Below are 11,690 nucleotides of genomic sequence, written 5' to 3'. Positions count from 1 at the left end.
GCTTTTTCCAAAGCTGTATATTTTTCAAACTGAATTTGCGTTTGGTCTGTTTTAGAGTCCTGACATGAGCATTAGCATCTAAGCTAAGAAAGAATGAATTGGTTCCCTGTTTCTTCATTAAAAGTGAAGATTGTGAAGGAATTCTATAGAGGACATATGTATATTTAATGGATGATATGGAGCTGAGGAGATCATTGTTGTCTTTGTAATAAGGGGGGAAATCCATTATAAATTTCACCTGGGAGATTGCTCATCTGGAAGATTGCTCATTTGGGAGATTGCTCAGTGGTTAAAGCACATGAATGAATCTGGAGTTCAGATCCCCAGAATGCACATGAATACTGAGAAGGGTACAGACAGGGGACCCCCCCAAAACAAGTTGCCTAGCAAGACTAGACATATTAGTGAGCTCGGTGTTTGATTAAGAGGTCCTGCCTCAATGAACAAGATGGAAGAGCAATTAACGGTGATTTCAGACATCAATCTTGGGCCTCTACAAGCGTGTGCACGCTTCACCACACGGCCCATCCATGAAAAATAGGAAACTACATAGCAAGAAGAATCTATTATGAGGTGAAATGAAAGCTTCCCTAGAAAGAGAAAATCACTGAGTCAGAGTCATGGGTGAGGTGGGGGGGATGGAGGGGTGGGGAAGACCAAGAACAGCTAGTGGTGTGCCCATTTGAACCAAGAACTGCTGAAAGTCAGTTAAGTCTAATGAGCTTATTGAAAACAGCAAATCTTTGATGTTCAAAAGAGACCAAAACACAGACTAGGAAGTCATACACACCTGATGCGTTTAAATATTCCCAAAATACACACAATATTTGTTCACGGATATCTGCTCCTTAACCATTGAACTTGAAGTGTTGCAGGGTCTCATCTGGCAGGAGAGTGCTACCAGCTGTGGCGTGAACCCACCACACTGCAGGGGAAACGTAATAGCTGGATTTTCCTGACTTCTTCTCTGTGCCTCTCCCACTTTCTTCCTTCAAGATGTGTGCTGCTCTTTATGTGAATGTGACACAAGCTAAAGTCATTTGAAAGAAGGAAACCTCAGTCAAGAAAATGCCTCCAAAAGATGGGGCTGTAGGCAAGCCTGTGAAGTATTTTTTTAAATATTTAATGATCGGGGAAGGCCCAGACCATTGTGGGTGGGGCCATCTCTGGGCTGGTGGTCCTGGGTTCGATAAGAAAGCAGGCTGAGCAAGCCATGGGGAACAAACCAGTAAGCAGCACTCCTTTATGGCCTCTGCATCAACTCCTGCCTCTAGGTTCCTGCCCCATTTGAATTCCTGTTTTTCAGTGATGGACTATAATATAGACGCATAAGGCAAATATACCCCTTTCTTCACAAGTTTTTTTTTTTTTGCCATGGTTTTTCATCACAGCAATGGAAACCCTAACAAGGACAGATGACTTGTAGGGGCTCACATTAGCAGCTCATGCAATCTTGAATTGGATTTTCTAATAGAGTGGATGCTGTTTGACATTTCCTCACAAATTTGCATCCCTAATTAATGTGCTTTCCCCAGATCACATAACCTTACATTTCTCAGGCATACAGAAGCCTTTCATTTAATGAGAAGCAACATAGCGAGAAACAAGAAAATGATTTAAAACCAGAGAATATTAAATGCAGGACTATGACTTTGTGTGAATATGAAAAATGATTTCTCAGATTCAAGGGTTCATAAGATACAGTACTTGTATATCCTTTATTGCTTGAAGAAGTCGTGAAAATTAAGACGCCAAGAACTTGGTCCATGACAGGCATGGTGGCACACACCTTTAATCCCAGCACTCAGGAGGCAGAGCAGGATCACAGGCGGATCCCTGTGAGCTGGAGACCAGCCTGATCTACAAAGCTAGTTCCAAGATGGCTAGGACTGATATGACTCAAAAAAAAGCAAACAAAGACAAAAAATGAAACAAAAAAAGAGGCAGGTCCGTAAAAGACTAATACATAGCTCTATGCAAAACAATCAGAATTGTGTTTCAATAATTTCAACAAATTCTGCTTTTTAATATAAATGCAATTAAGGAGAGGTGCATGTTTTAAAATTCAAGTGTGAAGAGTCAGAGCATTCAAGTACTGCTAATGAAAGAAAATCTGCTGACAAGATGCCAAAAGCATCTTAGAGATGCTCCGACATCTGTGCTCTTAAGATGCACCACCCAGAAACACTAGAACATCAGCAATGTGGAATTGCAGCAAAGACAGAAGCAAAGTCATCAAGAAGAATAGCTGTTGTGGGAGTATGGAAATAAAAGTCTGAAACAAAAATGAGTTTAGAAACCCAAGATGATACCTAATTCCCTAAGAAACTACTTTACTGACTTCCAGAGCAGTTGTACAAGTTTGGTTTTCCACCAGCAATGGAGGAGTGTTCTCCTTTCTCTGCATCCTCTCCAGCATAAGCTATCAGTGGTGGTTTTGCTCTTAGCCATTCTAACAGGAATAAGATTGTATCTCTGAGTTGTTCTGATTTGCATTTCCCTGATGGCTAAGGATGTTGAACACTTCCTTAAGTGTCTTTCTGCCATTTGAGATTCTTCTGTTGGGAATTCTCTGTTTAGATCTATACCCCATTTTTCAATTGGATTATTTGATATTTGATGTCTAACTTCTTGAGTTCTTTATATATTGTGGAAGTCAGTCCTCTGTCTGATGTGGGGTTGGTGAAGATCTTTTCCCATTCAGTAGGCTGCCTTTTTGTCCTATTGACCGTATCCCTTGCTTTACAGAAGCTTCTCAATTTCAGGAGGTGCCATAGACACTGATTTATCTCAGTGTCTGTGCTACTGGTGTTATATTTAGGAAGAAGTCTCCTTTGCCCATTCATTGAAGGCTACTTCCCACTTTCTCTTCTATCAGGTTCAGTGTGGTCAAATTTATATCGAGGTCTTTAATCCATTTGGACTTGAGTTTTGTGCATGTGGATAGATAAGGATCTATTTGCATTCTTCTACATGCTGACATCCAGTTATGCCAGAACCATTTGTTGAAGATGCTTTCTTTTTTCCATTGTATAATTTTAGCTTTTATGTCAAAAATCAGTGTTCATAGGTGTGTTGACTAATATCCGGGTCTTTGATTCCATTCCATTAGTCAACCTCTCTGTTTTTATGCCAATACCAAGATGGTTTCATTACTGTAGCTCTGTAATGGAGCTTGATGTAAGGGGTGGTGATGTCTCTGGAAGTTCCTTTATTATACAGGACTGTTTTTGGCTATCCTGGGTTTTGTGGGTTTTTTTATATGAACTTGAGCATAGGGCCAAACTAGGCCCTCTGAATGTGAGTGACAGCTGCATGACTGGTGCGGACAGTGGGGCCACTGGCAGTGAAACCAGGGTTTATTCCTACTGCTTATACTGCTTTTTTGGGGGGAGGGGGAATCCATTCTCTTTGGAGGGATACCTTGCTCAGCCTATAGTAGGTAGGACTTGGTCCTGTAACAAAGCAATGTGCTAGACTTTCTTGACTACCCATGGGAAGCTTTACTCTCTCTGAGGAGTGAATGGGGGTGGAATGGGAGGGAAGTGGAGGGAGCAGGAGGAAGGGATCAGAGTGGAAACTGGATTTGGCATATAAAATGAAAAAGATAGTTTATTTTTGAATAAAATTAAAAAAAAACAAGATGATAAATGTGAATGGCATAAGAAGTGATGGGTGGCATTTTAAGTTCCCCAGTAAAGCACAAAAGAGAATAATGAAACCATAACTAAATACCAAACTGATCTGGTGGGTAGAGTGGAAAAATCTCACAAGCATTGTTAGTACAATAGTAGAAATGGCAGCTTCAAGAGATCATTTATGCACTGGTTCACAAACTCACAACAATGAAGACTGCTGAATGCCTGTTAGGGACAGCATCTCAAAGAACACGGTGTTGATGTGAGCATCTAGCATGGATCAAAATAGCCAATGCTGGATGTGAGGTGGGAGCAGCTGTGCGTCAGCACAAAATGACTGACACCAGATATCTAGGGAACCAACAAGTAAACAGTAACATATCTGCTGTGGAACCATCTCTTATAGAATGCTGCATTTGTGTAGGTTTTATCTAAATATGGCCTTGTAGCAGGTCCCCAGATCTTAATAGGCCTCTAGACCTAGCATCACTGACTTCATGATAAGAAGCACCATTCAGGCTGCAAAACTCCGCATGTAGATAGTACCACCTGCCAAAACAAAACAAAGACCTAATCCGTCAAAGCCTGGGAAAGTCTCGGAATGTGCTTCTATAGTTCTGCTTCTGGCTGACTGTTCTTGTTAGCTGAATGTCCACCCTGAACATGGTTTTTGTGCTTTATAAAAATCTCAAAGAAAGGTTTGGGGCTATGCTGGGATCCTGAACATCCAGTGTAGTCACTGGCCCACTAATAAAGACTTTCCATTGGCTTAAACCCTGTCTGAGCAGTCTTCTCTGGTGGATACCCCACATCAGAGATCTTTAGTTTTATCTGCACCTTCTCCAGCCTGCCTGGCAGTCTGTGTGTCGTCTTATCGCCCTCCAACTCTGGGCACTCTTTTCAACCGCCCAGCCTCCTGTGTCCTTCTCCTTTCCTAGCACTAGAACTTAGGCCTTACCTGAGTGACAGGGCCATGCTTAGCATCTCTGAAAGGACCTGGGACGGAAGGGACAGGAGAAGGTGAAAGACCTGGATAAATCCAGGTTTCTCCCCCACCCCCAGCAGGAAGAAAATAGCCAAAAATCTAAGCAGGAAGAGAAGAATCAGAAATCTAGGATTAGCCAGTTCAGTGACTGTGTTTCAGGAACTAGCTGAGGATAAAGTTAGATTGTAATCTTGAGAATAATCTCTAGAAGCAGGGAGTTTTCCCCTTGTGATTATCATTGGTGTTTTGGAATACTGTGTTTCAGGAACTAGCTGATTATGACCCTGAGAGTGATCTTGAGAAGCAGGGAGTTGCCCCCTTGTGATCATCACTGGTAATTTTGGAATTTTCTACACCCTCCCTGCCCCTTTTGGATCACTGGGCTGTGGTTCCTTCCCTTAAAAACTCCTTCTCCCGGCCACTCGGGGTCGAACTCTTCCCCTGCGTGGGTTACGAGTCTCGGCCCCAGTGCACTGGTTCCCGTCTCATCTCCTCATTAAACCTCGTGTGATTGCAGCAAGGATGGTCTCTCGTGAGTTACTGGGGGGGGGGGGGGTCGTGTTATCCCGAGACTTGAGTGAAAGTCTCCCCACACTGGGGGTCTTTCATTAGCAGGCAGAGAGGACACGTGGGGGATGGGGGAAATGAGAGTAATATCAACATGTGGCTAACAGATCTACTCTTTTATTGTTGGGAAGCCAAAGGGCTGAGAATAATTTTAAAACCGAAGAAAATGAAATGACAATTTAACAGACTCATATTCAGCCATAACAGTGTCTGTATGGCTAGGGGAAACGAAAACAACCACCTTCTAGAAGACTCTAAGAAACTAAATATAAAAAAAAAAATTTATAGAAGCATTTAAATGTCAAGTCATGAAGAATAAGTTCAATGGTAAGAGTAATATTTTCTCATTTGATTTTAAATAAAAATTGCTGTGTGTGGTCAGGCATGCCTTTAAAATCAAGAGGCAAAAGTAGGTGAATCTCTGTGAGTCCAAGGCCAGCCTGGTCTGCATAGCAACCTCCAGGCCAGCCAAGGCTATATCCTAAGACCCTGTCTCAACAACGACAACAATGATAATACTGATAATAATAATTAAAAGAATCATGAAGCTGAAGTGATGGTTCAGTGAGTGAAGCTCTCGCCACACTGACCTGAGTTCAGCCCCTAGAACTCGCGTGGACATGGAAGGAGAACGTGGAAGAGATGCTGCAAAACTGTCCTCTGACCTCCAAATCACCACCATACATAGCAAGTGCATACAAAGACTACATGACTTTTTTAATTTAAAAGGAATTATATTTGCATAGCATCAGGCTATTTAACTGAAAGTAATTAACTTTGGAGCTGTTGATGTAGTTTGGTGTTAGAGCACTTCCCTAGCACACGTGAACTTCTGATTTCAGTCTCAGCACCGACAAACATAAAATTTAGCTATTTCTTTTAGTTTAGTGATGCCTATGATTGAAGTGCTTAGGGAGTAAAGGCCAAAGGCTGGAGGTTAGCCTTCACAGGGTAAGGTTGAAACCAACATGGGCTACATGATATTCTTTCTCAAAAAAGGAAAGAATGAGTGAGTCACTTAATTAATGCCAAGAAACCTTATTTAGCATTAATTTAGGAATGCTAAGTTTACCTGGAGCTTCCTTTTTGAACTATCTTGATATCTCCCAGAAAGGAAGAGGGATAAATGGGAGTGAAGAAATTAAAATTGGGGTGCCACAAAGAAGGGGCAATTCACACATCACTGGATTCAAGAAACTGCAATTCGATTTTATCACATTGGTCTATGAGATGTTGTTTGTGACAGGTTTCACTGTGTCCAGTCTGGTCTTGAATTTGCCATTCTGCTTTGACCTCCTAAGAACTTGGCTTGCGGGAATGCACCCAAACACCCGGTTTTATTAACATTATGTTAAAGTTTAAAATGTTCATGTTGTAGACTCAGTAAATGTTCAGTGTAATATCTATTACAAGAAAAACAACTGAAATAGGCTGACTTTATTTCAGTTATGTATTATTAGATATATAATGTACATTCAATAAAATGTTAAATATAATAGGCTGACTTTTAATCCAAAAGCATAGAAAGGTGAAATGATATCTTTTAAGATAAATAAAAGCACTGCAACATTTTTTTTCTCAGTGTTAGGTTTTACAGTTTTTTAAAAAGCCATATGCCAAGTTCATTTATGCATTTTATATTTATACTTAATATTACATATAGATCTATCTATGTTTACATTAAACATATATTTAATATATGTTCATCTGTAGACATATTTAATATAAATTTACATAAGCATGAAAATACTCATTGAGTTCTCCATACTGTTTTCTCAAAGATGACGAAACTGCAACTGAGCAAATAAATTCATAACAAAAACAGAGACAATAACACCAAATTTAGCAATCAGTTTCCCTAGACGATCAGTTACTCTTTCTTCTTTATCTATCACGTGCTTCTTTCTATGAATGCTTTACTACCATACCAAATAAAACGTGTTTAATAATCTTAAATGTGTTATCTATGACTGGTGAATAATTAACAAACTTAAATCATTTGTTTATCTTGCATGTATATGTCTCTTCGTGAAATATTTTTCCTTTTATATTTAAATCACACTTTTGCTAAGCATCTGAAAACTCACGTCTTGTTTTCTACCATGCAAATTTGGAAATAAAATGAGATATGAATTTAATAATAATTCTATTCCAAAATATTTTTATTCTACAGCTCTGTATCCTTTATTTAAATGCTGAAAGTATTTTTGACAAATTCTTATTTTTACAAAGGTAAAAAAGCAAGCGACAGGCATGCAGCCTTTCCAAATGCTGAAATCATCATGGTTGAAATGGAGCATCACCAGAAGCAAACCATCCCCCTAACGCAGAGCAGGACAGATGGCAAAACCCACTAGGTCTTTGACACTTCAGCACAGAGCAACAAAAAAAAAGATAAAAGTGATGCCCTATAGTTTGTGGTGAATGGGTTTCTGCTGCTTAGCATACGTGAGGTACTAACTGATACTTCAATGGGGAAAAGACTCAAGACATAGTTGACCTAATAAAGAGCACATATGCACACAGACATACACACACACATGCACGTTATACACATGTTATGCACACTTGAAGTAATATGGAAATACGCAAACATTTCCTCACAAAATAATATTAATACTAGAAACACCTCAATTAACTTTTTAATAATTTAGTTCTGTAGTTTAGTATAAGGTGACAGTAAGATGTACTTTAATTTCAAAACTTCTAAAATAATCTGTGATGTTATCCTAATCAATTTAAACTAGCACAGCCTGTAGCATGGTCCGTATTGATTTACAGAAGCTGCACAACAAAGTGTTTCAATCCTCAGGTTTCTGTAAATGAAAAGTCATCTGTGAAGCACATTGTTGGAAAATAATTTTAAAGCATATTTCTTTTACTAAAGCAGCAGTTATACAACTAAATTATAGAAATTTAGTTTATCATTGTAGAAGATAATTATAAACTCTACTTTCTGAGTAAGACCAAGAAATTGATAGATCTCATTACCTTTGGCTTTCTCTCCAAATAAAAGACTGCTCCACACCTCAGAAACGTAGGTCTCTAGGGTCTGCTCCAGATGTTGAGTGTCCACAGATCTATCTTCTCTGGGGGGAAAAAAAAAGAACAGAGCCCATGCTGGACCCAACAGCAGAAATCCTGTCTTTGGAGCCAGGTTGCCTTTGTCTGCCTCTTGTCCGTCTGCTCCTGGAGAGAGCCTGCTACTGGTTTATGATGATGGATAGCTAGCACACACACAGAATGGCACTCATATTAAAATATGAAGCAGATAAGCTGATAATAAATCTTTCTAAAACAAGCTACCTGTGAGCTATCAATATAGCATGAAGGTGCTAGAATTCTAAGCCGGCACCCGGAAGCTTGCAGGGTAAATATTACCATGACTTTAAAAATAAACCCAAGGATGGGCCACCCATAATCACAGCCATCAGCATTAACAGAATAAAAATGAAATCACATAACCATTTTGCCTGCCTTAATTGTTGATTGATCTGAAAGCAAAGGGTTCCTCTATTAGACACACATACAAAGGAAACAGCTAGTCCTTAGAAACATATTCATTACAGAAGCAGATGCTAGATACACACCAAGTGGATTTTTTTTCTAAGTTTGCATGTACTAAAGCCTAAAATATTTTACAGTTAGAAAATTTTTTACTACAAAAGTCCAATTCTCACGAATCAATTACAAATTAATGATGATGATAATAATAATAGCAATAAGCAATTCTTTGAAAGCATTGGCTGTAAAGCTTAAAAGGGAAATGTTTTATATCCTGATCCAGTACAGATGAAGGCAAAAAGCAAAAAGCAAGGGGCAAGGACTTTCACTAGAAAAATGTTCCTACTTCGCTCAATCACCTCTAGTGTTTGCTATTTTGCCCTTTTTTTAAGTAGTGTTATAAGCCATATTTAGAAATCTTAAGGATATATATACATATATATACATATATATATACATATATATATATATATATATATATCACAATTATTTACCTGTCACCTTATTTCCATTCCTATATATAACATTTCTAAACTGGTCTTTCTCTCACACAAAACTCCTTGACTGTAGCTAAATGAACACCTGGAAGTGGGTTTCTTATCCATTTGAGCCTGTTACCTTAAAATGGATGCTAGGACAGACTAACCTTTACTCCCAGCTCCATAGGTTCTTAACTGTCTCTACTTCATTGTGAGTAAAAGATCTCCTACAGAAGGCAATGCTGCAGTCTCTCTGCTTCTTGATCAGCTGTAATAAGCTGTTTATTTCCTTAAATATTGAACTATAATGTAGTTCAACTCAAATAACCATTCTGATTACTAGAACATTTAGGTGTAGAACCTGACATTTGGTTTGCATTTGGGCCTAACCTTGAAAAATATGTGGGGCCATTCATAGGCTGGAATCTAACAGCCCTTGAAACCCTTTCACTTTTTAGATATTTTATGTGGTTTCCTCAACTAGAACAAAAAATATTACATTATGGGCAATTACATCTAATTGCATGTCTGAAACATTTATGTCTAAACACCTTAGTATGTGTGGAATCTTTATATGTACAGGGTGTCACACAACTCCTGGAATTTGTTAAAGTCTTGGCAACAGCCATCGAATATTAATAACAATATGGAGGCTGAAACACAAAGTAAAAATAATATATCTCTATATGTGTGCATTTGTGTGAATGTGTGTGTGTTTGTAGGTGTGTGTGTGTGTGTGTGTGTGTGAGAGAGAGAGAGAGAGAGAGAGAATTAAATTCAGAGTCCCAGAGATGCACTACTAAATGCTGGCAGATCTTGTAAATCTCCTAAAACTCCTTTCAGGAAATAGATTGGCTAACTAAAGCCATCATGATGCTACTGAATCAGAGACTTTCCATGAACATTCCAGGGTGGAGCTTTAGTGTTATCTGTCACTTCTTCATTCATATAGATAGAATAGCATGTCAGATAAAGGGTCCAGCAATTAAGAGCTCCTTCAGAAGACCAGCATTTGGTTCCCTGCAGCCACATGGCAGCCTGCAATCCCCTGTAACTCCAATTCTGGAAGCTTCTGGCCTCTGCAGACACCAGGCATGCATGCAGTAAGATACATACATGCAGACAAAATGTAAAAATAAATAACTTTATAAAGAAGAACAGCTTGGTGGTGGTGGTGCACACCTTTAATCCAAGTACTCAGGAGGCAGAGGCAGGGGGATTTCTGTGAGTTCGAGGTGAGCCCATTCTACAAAGCAAGTTCCAGAACAGCCTGTGCTTTTACACAGAGAAATCCTATCTCATAAAAACAAGAGGAGGAGGAGGAGGTGTCTTAACAAGGTATTCTGTTTGCATGTTTATTTCTGAAAGAAATGACTTCTTGAGGCTATATGTGGTAGTGTATACCTGTTATTTCAGCCCTGGAGAGGCTGAGGCAGGAGGATTATGATGAGTTCAAAACTCGCTTGGGCTGCATAGTAAGACTCTGTCTCAAAACAGAAAAAAAAAAAAAACCTGCACCTTGCCCATTGATTTATTTTTGTTGTCATTGTTTGTCTCTTTGCTTGCTTTGAGACAGGGTCGCCTACAGCCCAGTCTGACACCAAGTTTCTTATGTAGCCAAGGATGATGCTAAAATCTCCTTCCTGCCTCCATTTCCTGGGCCCTGGAATTGCAGTCATGAGCATTCACATTCAGCCAACATGTGGATTTCTCCTATTAGACTCTAGTGAAGTTATTCGTTTTGTGCTGACCTGCAGAGGGCAGCCTTCTACACATTTCGGAAGCCTGGGTACATTGGGTGTCTTGACTTCAAAAGCCCATAAATGAACTGAGTCAGTATGGGCGGAGCTAGTCATTTTGCCTTTTTTTTTTTCTCTGTAGAGTGAGAAACGTTAGAAAAAAAACCTTAGGTGCCAATCAAGAGGGGTGGGTTTCCCTCAGTGTGCCATCTGCATCTCTTTCTTGCATCTTAGAAACTCCCGAAGGCTGAGCATAGACAGACTGCCTGTGCAGCTGCTGACAGTAATGATGCACAGAAGCAGGAAGTGGGAGGGGACAGTCAAGGAGAGGACAGAGGGAGGAGGAGGAGGAATTGTGGAAAACAGAAGACACAGAGAACAAGAAGAACTTTATTGACCCTCAACCCCTTCCTGAGCCAAGAACATTGCACAAAGTCCCAGGTGCATTCCCAAGACATTAAAGAATTTCACCAATTATTTACAAGGCAAAGATCCAAGAATCTGATAAATTATAACAACGGGTCAGTAAGAGAATTCTGTTCTAGATTTGTCTGGTTTCCAATTGCCAGTTCCTAGCCACCACCTAGAAACTAGAAGAAAAAATATCAAATAAAAGATGATTTAATCCTTTCTATAACTTTCACATATCCTCCAAACACCTGAAGAGTAAACAAACTTTACTCTATTCACAAGAACTTGACCCCCACACCCGTCGATGGGTAGGTGAGTAGGGTAATCCCTCCATCCTCCCACACAAACACAAACAGAAATCCTGCAG

The sequence above is a fragment of the Arvicola amphibius genome, chromosome 8 (assembly GCF_903992535.2).
Source record: "Arvicola amphibius chromosome 8, mArvAmp1.2, whole genome shotgun sequence".
Taxonomy (NCBI): Eukaryota; Metazoa; Chordata; class Mammalia; order Rodentia; family Cricetidae; genus Arvicola; species Arvicola amphibius.
This window is presented reverse-complemented; position numbering follows the sequence as displayed.